The following is a 14002-nucleotide window of genomic DNA, read 5'->3' on the forward strand; positions in this document are numbered from 1 at the left end:
TAATAATAATGTCATTGTTCTTATATCCCCCTAACAATTTCTGCTATTTTTCGAGGTGCCAAAAGAACTCTACTGAGGAGGGATCAAGCTTGTGTGGCTCCAGCAATTCTTAATATTGTTGATGAAGTAATTTCACTAGGTTGATAGCAGTTTAACCCTCCAGCAGGTGTGCATTTCTTTGTTAACAGAGCGGATGCATGTTGCACTTTAAACCACATTTTCCCCTTGAGTTTTGATGATGATAAATATAATTGGAAACTCTTTTATTACCTCCAGAGGATACTCATAAACTCACAGGAATAATTTACAAACAATTAACACAAGTTATTTAAAATTAAAAGAATGTTTAATGGTTTTTGCACATAAAATGACCATTAGATACACACAAACTCTTACAAATGATTTACAAATAATGAATGCAAGTTATGGCTCAATTCGAATGTTTTTCCCCATGTGAAATTTCTAGCGGATACATACAAACTCTTAAAAATGATTTACAAGCAATAAATGCAAGTTATGGCACAATTGGAATGGTTTTTGCATGTAAAATGTCTACACATGCTACATTTAATTCTTGTGGTCATGTTCTTCTTCTGCAAGGCTGTTCAGCTCTGTACCCATTTAAGAAAGCAGAAATATCAGTAGGGAGGGATGGTATAATAGCTCTTATTTTCATATTATTTATTACTACTATATTATTAACAAATACGGTACATTGCAATTGGAAAATCCCAGTGGCAATGATCACTTACAGTAGTGTGATAATAAAGTAAAGTTAAGACATACTTACCCAACTACAACAACAACTACAACAAGAGTACAACAATCAATTCCATGGAAAGAAAATATTACAAGAAACACTACTAGTTTAACATTCTAAATCCAGCATCATCATATACAAATTCACATATAACTTAAGTATTTCCAGTGCTTAACACTACGGCTTACAATACTATATCATAGGTTATAAACTTCATGGTTCTGATCTGTATTGAATTATAAGTACAATATAATTAGTAAATTAATGTAGTAATGGTCCACCTTTCAATACTATAATCAACAAGTCATAATTCAGTTTTTCATAATATTCACAGCACCTTTCCTCAACAGCCATCCTTTTCCCCACATCCTTCATCCCCGCCTTAATTCCCCCTTTCCCCCTACCCCACCCCTTCCCCTTCTCCTTCAGAACCTTCCCCCTCCCCTCTGCTTCCTTTTCATTTGAATCTCACAACAGTTAGTCTGAAGCACACACAATAGGCCACACACCTCAAGCTATATTGAGAGGTGTCTCATATAACCTATGCCATCTAACACATTCTTTCATTCAATTCGTTAATTTAATTTTATCTAATTTATTCAGGTTAACTTCATGGGCACAGCAGTAAATTGCAAATTTTATACCAGACACAATGTATCTGTGTTAACCAAATCTTCATGTGCCATCCTGACAATGTCCAACAACATTTCAGCATGATTTAACAAGCACCACGAGAGCATCTCAGTTTATTACCTTGATTGATGATGAAACAACATCTGACAGTTCTCCGTCAGCTAATGGTTATTTACAGTGGTGTCCAATGGCTTGCATATGACTAACACCACTCAAATAGATTTGGTGATGAACTACGGGATCAACTTTTACCAGTTCCCATTTACTATTGAATTATTATTAATGATTAGATGTTCTGTGTATACAAATTAATACTTGAAATATTCTCAACGATGAGCATACTCAAGAAGTTAGAACCAAGTTTATTTTCAAATTTAATCATTATTTCATCCCAATTTTTAAATGTCAATTTGTATTTATTTGTTTCACTTGTTTTATGTCAATTATGTGCATGTACATTTGTTTAGTTATTAGATGTTTTACATTAAGGCTGAAGATGGCCAGCCCCGGCTGAAACTAGTTCCTAATTAATTAATGTAATTTAGAATATTACATATTATAGTATTGAAAGGTGGACCATTACTACATTAATTTAATAATTATATTGTACTTACAATACTATAGGTTGAGCTTACTACTAGCGTAACATTACAACACAAATGCACACGAACCTTAAGTATTTCAAAATTGTATGCTAACTTACAACAACAACAACAACAACAACAACAACGACGACGACGACGACGACAAGAACAACAACAACAACAAGAGTACAACAAGCTATTCCCTGGAAAGAAAATTTTACTAGAAATACTACTAGTTTAACATTCTAAATCCAGTATCATCATATACAAATTTACATATAACTTAAGTATTTCCAGTGCTTAATACTATGGCTTACAATACTACAGGTTGAGCTTACTACGAGCTTAACATTACAACACCATCATATACAAATTCACGTGTACCTTAAATACTTCAAAACTTTACACTATGATTTACAGTAGATTGAGCGGCCCAATTACTAACTATCATCTTAGCATTGTAAATGCAGCATCTTCAAGAAGATGTGTAGACATATCCTTCTCCGAACAGCTTTTTTTTGTTTGTTGGCTACCAGCATTTATTCCAGCAATATCCAGAAATCAAAAAAATAATGCCAGAGGCCATCAAGTAGTTATTCTTGAGACTGTATAAGAACTGCACATTTTGGCACACAGCATCTTCTCCACCTTTTGTGGTGTTGTAATCAAGAATCATATTTGGTTTCTCTGTGTCCTCATCAATATCAGGTCCATCATGTATTGTTGAAAGAAGAATGACAGCTTTGTTCTTCTTGGGCAAAAAAACTGACGAGTGTCATGTCTGTCTGAAATCCAAACAATGGTGATCTCCCAGATCGCTTCTTATCTGGCAAAATTTCTCATGGAATTTCTCTCTTGTTTTTCTTTAGGATTCCAACTGTAGTAAGTGGAACAGTGGTGTGACAATTATCAGTTGTGATATTTGTATTGGTGTTCTCTGTAGGGAGAGTAAGTCTCTTCACAATTTCAGCAAGAGCATTGGATACAACATAGAGGCCATCACTTTTCTGTTTACCACAGTACACCTCAAGGGTATAAGTGTAAAATGTCTTGGAACAGCATAGGGCATACAGTTTTAGCCCGTACTTAGCGGGTTTACTTAGCATAAACTGAACAAACTCACATCAGCCTCTGAATTATTGTAACATCTCATCTACGACTGCAAATTAACTAATACTGTTTACTGTTTTTTACTGTTTTCAATGAAAGCACCCATAGTTTCATGAATGGCTGATAGTTTATCTGTTTGTTCCCTAATATTCCTGGTGGCTTTGTCATCAAATCTCAATGAGCGCAATAGAAGCAGGAAGCTTTTGTAGCTGAATGCTGCATGTAATAATTGAATTCCACTTCCATCTTGAGCCCACAGCTTGAGAACATTGCTGTGGTGAATTTTTTTTGTCCCAATTAGATAGAGAACTCCAAATACACATAATATTTTTGTTCTGGTTGTTGCCTGACAATCTCTTTCTCTTGAGTATCTCACTTCTCTTCTCTTATTTTTGTTCTACTTATTCATGCATGTAACAATATTATCACTAATATCTATATCCATAAACTTCAGGAAGGCAGACATTTCGCACACTGCATCTTTTGCACAAGCTCTGCTAGCTGGAAACACTTTTATGATGTTTTTACTGGCAGTTTTATGACTAACAGAAACTGGTGTCTTCTTCCAGTTGATCTGACCCTTATCAGCTAGAAAGAAATCATTTGAGTTGTCTTCATCGTTAGTTGTGTCACCACCACATGATGTCACACACTGCTCCAACTCATTATCATGCTAATGAGCTTCGACAATCTCCTCCTTACATGTGTCACCATCACTATCTCTGCAGGGCTCATTTTGATCTTCTGAATTTGAATGTTCCAAAAGAAGGAACTCAATCTGCACCTTTGAAATACTTCAGCTTGAACTTGACCTATTAGAAATAATACATGAACTAATTGCAGGAAATAACCTCAGTTATGTCGAATTAATGATTAAAACAATAACCAAATATTTTTAACACTATGCACTCTTATTATATTCACACTGAGTAATAAAAGCTAAACATCATGAAAGATGAAAGAAATATTACTCACATGACTAGGCACACATGAGCAATGTGCAAAATTCAATGTACCTATTGAGATAAAGACTAGTAACAATGCCTGGTATGACAAAGTTTATAGAGCTAGAGTCATCTGATAGACGATATCTCAGACTGTACGTACTATGATGGAAACACTTTCCTGCCAATTATAACAACAAATATTGTAAAGAGGGTGATGATGTTGCATTTTATACACATGCACGCCTGTCAGAGGGTTAAACTCCTGTTCTCAAAAATGAATCCATCAAACCAAAATAACTGAACAGATAATGGTGATGAACTTGAACTATTAATTATAATGTTATTGGCTTTACGTCCCACCAACTATCTTTTTTCTGTTTTCAGAGATGCCAAGGAGCCAGAATTTTGTCCTGCATGAGTTCTTTTACGTGCCAGTAAATCTACCAACATAAGGCTGATGTATATGAGTACCTTCAAATACCACCGGACTGAGCTAGGATTGAACCTGCCAAGTTGGGGTCAGAAGGCCAGCACCTTAACCGTCTGAGCCACTCAGCCTGGCAAAGTTAAGCTATTACAGAATTATACTAAGTAAAGTATGAGTATAGTATAATATAGTATAGTACAGTATAGTATAGTACAGTACGGCATAGTATAGTAATGAATGATCCCAGTAGTGAAGTCAAAGAAATGAAGTCAGATGAGCAATTCACCATGCTAACCAGGAGACACACCAATATCTGAAAGGCATTTGAATGGGCAGGAGTTATCTTGGAAGTACGATGGTCAATATGGTACATTTGTGTATTTCAACTTTAATCATCAGTGATATACAGTATACATACCTGCACTCTGACATCGTCTGGATGTTCCCTCATGCCTAAGGTAATAACTTCAGCAGCCCCGACAGCACAGAGCATAGTACCATTGGATGGATTCTTAAAACTCAAGGCAGCAAGACAGGCACATCCAGCAGCAACTATGGGTGCTGAAGTCTATGAACAATAACAAACTATCAAAGGGCTACCTATTATTTGGTGTTTTGGTGTCATAAATTAATTAATGAAAAATGAACAATTTTAGACATCACAAAAGGAAATTCAAGATTATATAGTGTGACATCTACTGTTGAACAAATTAATACAAATTATAAATATTATTATAAATAAAAAAAATAATAATAAAAAATTAAATTATGGTTTCCTTCCAGAAAATTTTTGATTTAAAGGCCAAAGGCAGACATTTATACAAGAGGAAGCACATGCTTTCCCCTAGTGCACAATCTCTGCATTGTGGATTGCAGTGGTGTCTCAACAGTGCACTAACTGTCAGGGAAAGGTGTAGCAATCCAACTGATGAGCCTACTGCTACACTGGGGCAAATCGTGGTAATTTCACAACTGGAAAGGCCTAAAGAGCTTGAATGTTTTAATATAATACTTAATCCATAATGGATCTTGGAAGCCAGGATTGAATGTTTTAATCTTAGGAGTAATTAACTTTCAGCATCTAACTTAAGTGTGCTTTTCCATACTCAATTCTGGAAATTTGCTTCATTTCAATCCACATAAACTCAATACTAAGTCCCAGAAATATCAGCTTGACACATCCTTGATATAAAATTGTAATTTTGTCTTTACATTTCATATTTTTGTCTCATACTTTGTATTAACCCTGCTTAAAGTAGCACAGCTAAGATCATCCTGTAGGAGGCAAGAGGTTAACTCAGGGATTAAGGTATCATGGTTCAATGGCAGCCATTTTCTGCAAGTCAAGTGTTGCATTGTCGCGTCGCATTACATGATTCAATCCTACCTAAATACTTCAATACATAAAGTCCTTAAAATATTTATGTCATCATACAGTTCAGTTACCCAATCTTACATACATACATTCTAATAATATTAGCAAAAATATCAGGCATTGTGGAAAGGATTACTGTATGCAAAACAACTACATAAATAACTCATACTGGATATCTTCCCAATTTATAAAATGAAATGAAGTTGGATAATAACAAAGAAAATATGGATGGGCAATGATTATCATAGAAGTCGATAGCAAAAGTCATGTTAACAAAGTTAACAAGATTGACTCATTCAACGATAAGTCTATTCTAGCCTGACAATGGAATTTAACAATGATGTCCTATTCATGATTTCCACAACTTGTATTTACACTAACACTGTCTTGGTATTTCAAATAACTCACTAATTACAATCAAATATTTCATCATCAATACATGACAAATATAACAAAAGTCTGAAATAGTAATTTGTGTCTTGCATGCAGTTGGTGTGATTTGAAGTTCTGATGTATAAATAGTAAAAATACTAGCTGATGTACCCGCGCTTCGCTACGGAATCCTACATTGTATACAGAATTCTAGGTTAGGTAGTATACACCTTGTGAGCAAGACTGTATTAAATTCCATAGCTCTTAACTTTACCCTAGAAACACGATGGGGAAGTCACCAAATGTCTTTTATCATATGAAGACTGGGTTAGGGAATTTTCATTGTAATGGTAGGCCCACTTGCCTACCATAAGGTCGGGGAGTTTTCATTATAATGGCATTCAATCACTCTCCACCTGCTTTTTTACATCCTCAGAAAGACTGTCTTAGTGGTTTTCCCAAAATGACATCAGTAGGATGGCACGATTAAAAGCAATGCTTTCATATGAAATACTTGATCAAATGAAAAAGAACCCATTTTCTCACTTTTAGCGAACGGTACTACACTGCCAATCTAACAGTCCAAAGTTCCAAAGCTGGAATGACCAGGCCGCAGATAGTCGTAATCCGTGAACACTCTTCGTCTTTCTTCAGTGGGGTGGAGGTGGGGGTCGAATAGTGGAGAGTTCCAGGGCAAAAACTATGCCCTTTTACTAATCTGTTTCCTAAGAGTACCCAATGAGTCAGAAAATCTCAATTCACTACAATGGCGGCAGAAAAATCTATCTGACTTGGAGGCAAATTTTTCCTTCAAGCCAGAGGAGAAACCCCCTCTTCACTGTTATTTGGAATAAAAGTGAAGAGGAAGAAGCTTTTCTTAAGAAACAGCTCTTTTCAGATTTGAATTTCATGTTATTTAGTGAATTGTGGTTCTATTGTGACGTGTGCTGCAAGAGTTTATTTATTTGGCCTTCTTCAAGTAAATTTTGGATTACATAAAATTGTATTAAATTTTATCGTCACACGTTTCAAATTTTCTGGGACTTGCACAAGATACAAGTTTCGAGAAGTTTTCAGGGACAAGACAACCAGCGTCTAATAAAAAATTTAAATTTCATTGATTTAAATTAATCGAAAGGTAACTCTTGTGTGTTCAATCGTCATAATTTTGCTATGGTATTTCTAGTTACAGCATCTAGCGTGAGCTACCTTCGGGAAGCACATTGCAGGGTGTTTGAATTCTGTCTCCGGCACCATGTAGAGCGGACACGTTGTCCGGGAGCTCTGTGCTCCATGGCAGCTTTGGCTTCTCTTTATTTTATTTCACTTTTTAATTTGTCACAGGAGTTTACCCATCAGAAATCAATTGTAATTTATGGTAGTGTAAAGAGGTTTTACATGTTCACGTTGCCACAAGGCAAGCCTTTTTTAACAGTTTTTAAAATTAATTTTTCATTAAGCTTGACCTCAGTAATTCTGATTCTTTTTAACATGTTTTCCAATGACTTGTATTTTATTTCTTTAGTGAAGGTGGTCGCTTCACATAAAGTGTTTTCCATGAAGACTAGCACTGGTAAATTGTAAGACTGCAACTTCAGGGTTTGTATTTCTATTTTGGGTTTTATGTTAATTGTAGTGTTCATTATTTCCTTTTTAGATGCTTTTGTAATAAGTAAGTATTTATGATAAGTAGATATTAACTAAATTATTCTGTGTTCGAAGTTTCGACCACAAAAGTTCTTTGATCCACAACCTCGTAGGGTTCCTTCCGCTATCTATATTCTGATCCTGCCATCAGTTTCCGTGTATTTTACCTCCTCCTCCTCCTCCTCCTGCTTCGATAGCTGGAATACTATGATGAACCAGTGTGTTACATACCAGCAGTATCAGAAAATGTATGATCAGACAAATGGCATGCTAAAGAAGGAAGTTTCCTAACTCCCCAGCTGTTTCCCGCCAATATTCAGTCAGGCTTTTATACTCGGTACAGAGTAGTAATCCCATCTACCGGAGTTGAGCGGCAGCATAAGAGACAAAGAACATCACAACAAACAGTGGTCAATATAATGTTATTCATCATCATCATCATCATTTCCATTTATCCAGCTGTAGCCGGGTAGGGGCAAATATGGTTCCTCTCCATTTTCTTTGATCTTTCACCACTCCTCCTCTAAACACTGTGTCCCAGTCCAGGTTTCTTTCTATAATGCTGCGTTGGTTGGTATCCTTCCATCTCAATCGTGGTCGTCCACGGCCTCTCCTTCCTTGGATTTGCATTTCCATAACTTTTTTTGGCATTCTTTCATCGCTCATTTGCTTTATGTGCCCAAACCATCTTAGTCGGCTCTTCTCTATTCTATCATTCATTTTTTCCACTCCAATTTCTTCCTGGATTTTCTCATTCCTTATTTTGTCTCTTCTACTCTTCTGTATCATACTCCTCAAGAATTTCATTTCGGCTGCCTGTATTTGACTCTCATCCTTCTTTGTCACTGTCCAAGTTTCTGCTCCGTAAGTTGTTATGGGTACGTAATACATCTTGTACATAGTATCCTTTGCTTCCATTGGCACATCTTTGTCCCATAACATATTTCTTACACTATGACAGAAACAACTTCCAGCTTGAATCCTTTTACTAATCTCAGCATCCAGTTGAGCATTCTCCATTAATTCACTCCCCAGGTATTTAAACATTTCCACTACTTCCAGGGGCTTGTCTGCAAGTCTAATCTGACCTTTCCCTTCTTTCTCCCCTCTAGTCATAACAAGAGTTTTACTCTTTTCTACACTTATTTTCAATCCACATTCTTCAATCTTCCCATTTACCACATTCAACTGTTCTTGAACCTTCCTGTCATCTTCTCCCCAAATCACAATATCATCTGCAAATAACATCATGTTCATTTCTCTTCCTCCATATGCTGCTTTTGCTGTTCTCATGATGTCATCCATTACTATTGTAAACAGGATTGGTGATAGAACACTTCCCTGTCTCAGCCCACTAGTTATTTTGAACCAACTTGTCCTGCCAACTTGTGTTTACACGCAACTACAACATTCCTTATACAATGCCATGATCATTTTTATTAATCCCTGTCCAATTCCTTTTTGCACCAGACTGTCCCAAACCTTTGTCCTAGGGACACTGTCATATGCCTTTTCAATATCAATGAATATCATCACCATATCATTCCTGTACTCCCAATGCTTTTCCATTAGTTGTCTCATAATGAAAATGGGCTCTATTGTTGACCTTCCACTTCTGAAACCAAACTGATTTTCCTGTATCTGCTTCTCAACCCTCAACCTTATTCTACTTTCCAGTATCCTTTCCATTATCTTAGCAACATGGGATATTAGAGTAATTCCCCTGTAGTTCTTCAAAACTTTCTTATCACCTTTCTTGAAAATTGGGGTGATTATTCCTTTTTGCCAATCCTCAGGGACCTCCTTATTCTCCCAGACATTCCTGAGAACCCGATATGTCCACTGCAGGCCTACAGCTCCAGCTGCCTTTATCATCTCCACTGAAATTTCATCTATTCCAGCAGTTTTTCCATTCTTCATCTTTCTTACTGCCATTTCAATTTCATTCATTGTAATTTCTTTATCCATTTCTTCGTCAACTAATTGCCTTTCCTGGTTGTCCATTGAATGATTGTCATCCGTTGACTGTTGATCAATTTTATGTGCTTTCGATATTGTAGGCCTTCACATTTAGTTTTCTTCCGACTCTGAAATACCACTCTTATCATAGTTGGTACTGTAAAACTGAATAATACATAAATGATCGGAAATTGTATTCTCTATAACCTTTGTTATGTAGTACTTTCCAATAGGGCCAATAACATAGGTATTTAAAAATAAAATTTTAGGCGCTTTCCTCTAAACTACAATTTCATCCAGGGTGAATAAAATTGTTTATAGCTTAGACTGTAGTTTCTTATTCCCCAACTCTGTATATCAGTTTTCATTAAATTCTGTTAACCCATTTTTTAGTGGCTCAGCATTGATATGGACTTAGCAACAAAAATATAAAGTCATGAATATCTGTGTTATCATAGCCAGTATGTTAAAAATATATAAGGCATAATTGATCAGAAATTTAAATCTATATAACTTCAGTTATGTGGTATTTATTGATAGGACCACTAATATGAAGGTTATCCCAAAAATAAGGTCTCCTATTTTTTTTATAAATACATAGACCTGTTTATTTCTACAATGGTTTGCATCATTTTACAGCTTGAACAGTTACCTATTTTTCTACATAATCCCCATTTCAGTCGATGCATTTTTGTAGATGCTGTGACAGTTTTTGTATGCCCATGTCATACCAGCTCACCGCCATGTTGTTCAGGAAGTTGTGAACCTCGTCTTTCACCTCGTCATCAGTGCTGGTACCCATCTTGCGCACACCTTCCAGTATTTCAACTTTTCCATTAAAATTCTGCAAGTGGCGCTTCGGGACAGCTCAGGAACCAAAGTGCAGAGATCATCCGGGGTGATCCGCCGATCTTCACGCATGATTTGCTCAACCTTCACGACTGTCTCAATGGAAACTGATGGTCTCCCGCTCCTTTGTTCGTCGTGAATTTCAGTCTGACCAGCTTCAAACTCTCTACACCACTTATGAACATTTTTGACATCCATGCACTTGGCAGTAACATCCAACGGGAGCTCCATTCTTAACGGCTGCCAAGCCAAGATTGAGTGCCTCAGCGCAGTATGCGCATGTTTATATGCAAGCATGGGAAACACTCTTCAGAATACTGTGACCAACAGCCACACGAACAGAGTTCTGTATTTATAAAAAAAAATAGGAGACCTTATTTTTGGGATTACCCTCGTGTTATAAATATTTGGGAATTAAATGTTAAGCCTTCCCCCTAAACTACCATTTCACTCAGTGTGAATAAAATGATTTATAGCCTAGATTGTAGTGGCTCATCCCCCGACTTTACATACCGATTTTCATTAAATTCTCTTCAGCCGTTTTCTTGTGATTGTTGTACATACAGACAGACAGAAATTATAGAAGAGTAAAAATTCCATTTCCTTGTTACTGTGGACATGACCAATACAGAAATACCATTCTTTTCAAATTCTCAGCAATGTTCAGAAAAAACTCTTATTTTATATAGATACTCCTTTAATGAAACTCTCTCTTATACATTGGTAATAAATAAGCTACACTGCTCTTTAATTCGACAGGAGACTATCACAAACAAAAACATAACAACGGATAGAGGAGAGCCAAGTCGAGGAAGCACAACTGAACCACCAATTACATGGCTTGAGGTTGAAAATGCGCTCAAGAGCATGAAGAAAGGAAAGGCAGTGGGCGTAGATGAACTAAGTGCAGATATTCTGAAAGCAGCGGGAGTTCCAGGAATCCAATGGCTCTATAGACTGCTCAACAAGATATGGGAGGAAAATACTATTCCTGAGGACTGGAAGATGGGCATCATTGTACCTCTGTTCAAGAAAGGAAGCCGACGAAAATGTACTAATTACCGTGGTATCACACTACTGTCTCATGTCCTGAAAATATTGGAAAAAATAATAGAGACCAGAATCAGAGATATTGTTGAACCAATTTTGGAAGAAGAGCAGTATGGTTTCAGACCAGGAAGGTCAACTACAGACCTTATATTTGCAATTAGGATGCTAATGGAAAAATACTGGGAGAAGAACAAGCCTTTATTCCTAATATTTTTGGACATTGAGAAAGCATACGATAGTGTACCAAGGGAAAGAATTTGACAATGCATGAAAGAACTTCAAGTGCGAGATAGCCTCATAGACAAAGTGAAAATGTTGTATAGTGGGAACAGAAGCTGTATTCAAGTAGGATGTGGTTTGTCGGACTGGTTTGAAACAAAGAGAGGAGTGCAGCAGGGCAGCTCATTGTCACCACTTCTATTTATTATTGTAATGGATGTAGTAATGAAATCTATTAAAAGGAAAGAACATGGAGATATCAAAGCCTTCACATTTGCAGATGATGTTGCGATCTGGAGTGACTCAGAAGATGAATTGGGAGAGAGAATACAAAGCTGGAATGAGGAGTTTAAGAAATATGGTTTAAACATCAGCAAGACCAAGACGGTGGTGATGAAAGTGTATGGGGAAGGAGCAGAACCAATAGTCATGTTAAATGAAGCTCAGCTGGACAGCGTTCCAGTTTTCAAATACTTGGGTAGCGTTATATCAAATGACAACCTAGCAAAACATGAGGTGAACAATCGAATCAATAAGGCAACACAATTCTACCACCAGGTAAGACACCTGCTGTGGGATGAGCAAATACCCATGAAAACAAAAATGACATTGTACAAGTCCTATTATACACCAATTCTTACATACAGTCTCGAAACCACAACACTGACCAACAGAGATAATTCCAAACTTCAGGCAGCTGAAATGAAATTCCTACGCACTATGATCCAGAAAACCAGGAAAGACAAGATTAGGAATGAGAAAATTAGAGAAGAAGTAGGAATAGACAATTCTCTCCTAAATAAGATTCAGATATCAAGACTGAAGTGGTTTCGTCACATGAAGAGGATGCCAGTAAACAGAACTGCAAGGAAGGAATTTGACAGAAAGGTAGAAGGAAGACGACCCGTGTGAAGGCCACGAAGGAAATGGATAGATTTAGTTAAGAGCGATGTAATGCTGAGAGGTCATGATTGGGACAAGTTGGTGGAGGAAGAATGGTACAAGGACAGGATGAGATGGAGGAGGCTCATATACCACACTCGGGAAACTGGAGATGGTTTAGGATGATGATGATGATGATGATGATGATGATGATGACTATCACAAAGTGAAATATAACAACAATGTGAAGAATCTTGTAATAACAAGTAAACAGATACAGATAAGAGAAAAAGCAATGTATCCATATCTGGAGCAATATACTGAAATAATAAAAATCCATGCAGTAGCATCTTGAAAAATACACATCTCCATCATCTAAGAAAGCTGAAATATGACAAGGCTATGATCAGCATGCACTGTCTACTCAAATACTACATCACTGGGAATTTCCTGTTCACATAGAATTATGTTATCAATGACCTTTCACATCCCATGACTTGATTTACTTGGTTGGATGCGCTAAAGAGTGGTTGGCTGTTCCAAGAGCTCTGTATTATCTTAGTGATAAAGTAGTTGATAGTTGTAGAAATTTAGCAAATTTTGTGTGTGTGATACATTGTTCCACAAATATTGGAGTTCAGTGTTTGTAGTAATTGAGATTAATGGTAATTATTTACAATTTTTACAATGAGTAGTTCCGTAGGCTTTCGCTAGATTACAAGCTGTAATTTAGGACTGTGTGAAAGAAGAAATATACATATTTTTAAAATATTATTATTAAAGTATCAGTAGGTTTGTTGATAAAATTCTTACAAAGATGGGATATTGAAAAGAGTCGTAACTTTGGCAGCAGTTATGTTAGTGCAGGCATTTGACAGGGTATTTCGAATAGCAGTTCAACTGTTCCACCTATCACGAAGGTAATAACTTTTTTAAATAATGTTGAACTTCATATCTTCTAGAACTCAATAGAAACATTGGACAATGTTTAAAATCCGGCATAACCCAAATTTTTAAATGTGCAACCTTAGACTACAGTATTCAGCATATAGAGCTTATTTTATTCAATTTTGAGATAATTGTTGATTAATATGTAATTTTATGAGACATATATAAAAAGATTTTATTTGTCACTGATCAACATAACATTGCTACATCTACAACAGTTCATATATTCACCATATTATA

The sequence above is a fragment of the Anabrus simplex genome, chromosome 5 (assembly GCF_040414725.1).
Source record: "Anabrus simplex isolate iqAnaSimp1 chromosome 5, ASM4041472v1, whole genome shotgun sequence".
Classification (NCBI taxonomy): Eukaryota; Metazoa; Arthropoda; class Insecta; order Orthoptera; family Tettigoniidae; genus Anabrus; species Anabrus simplex.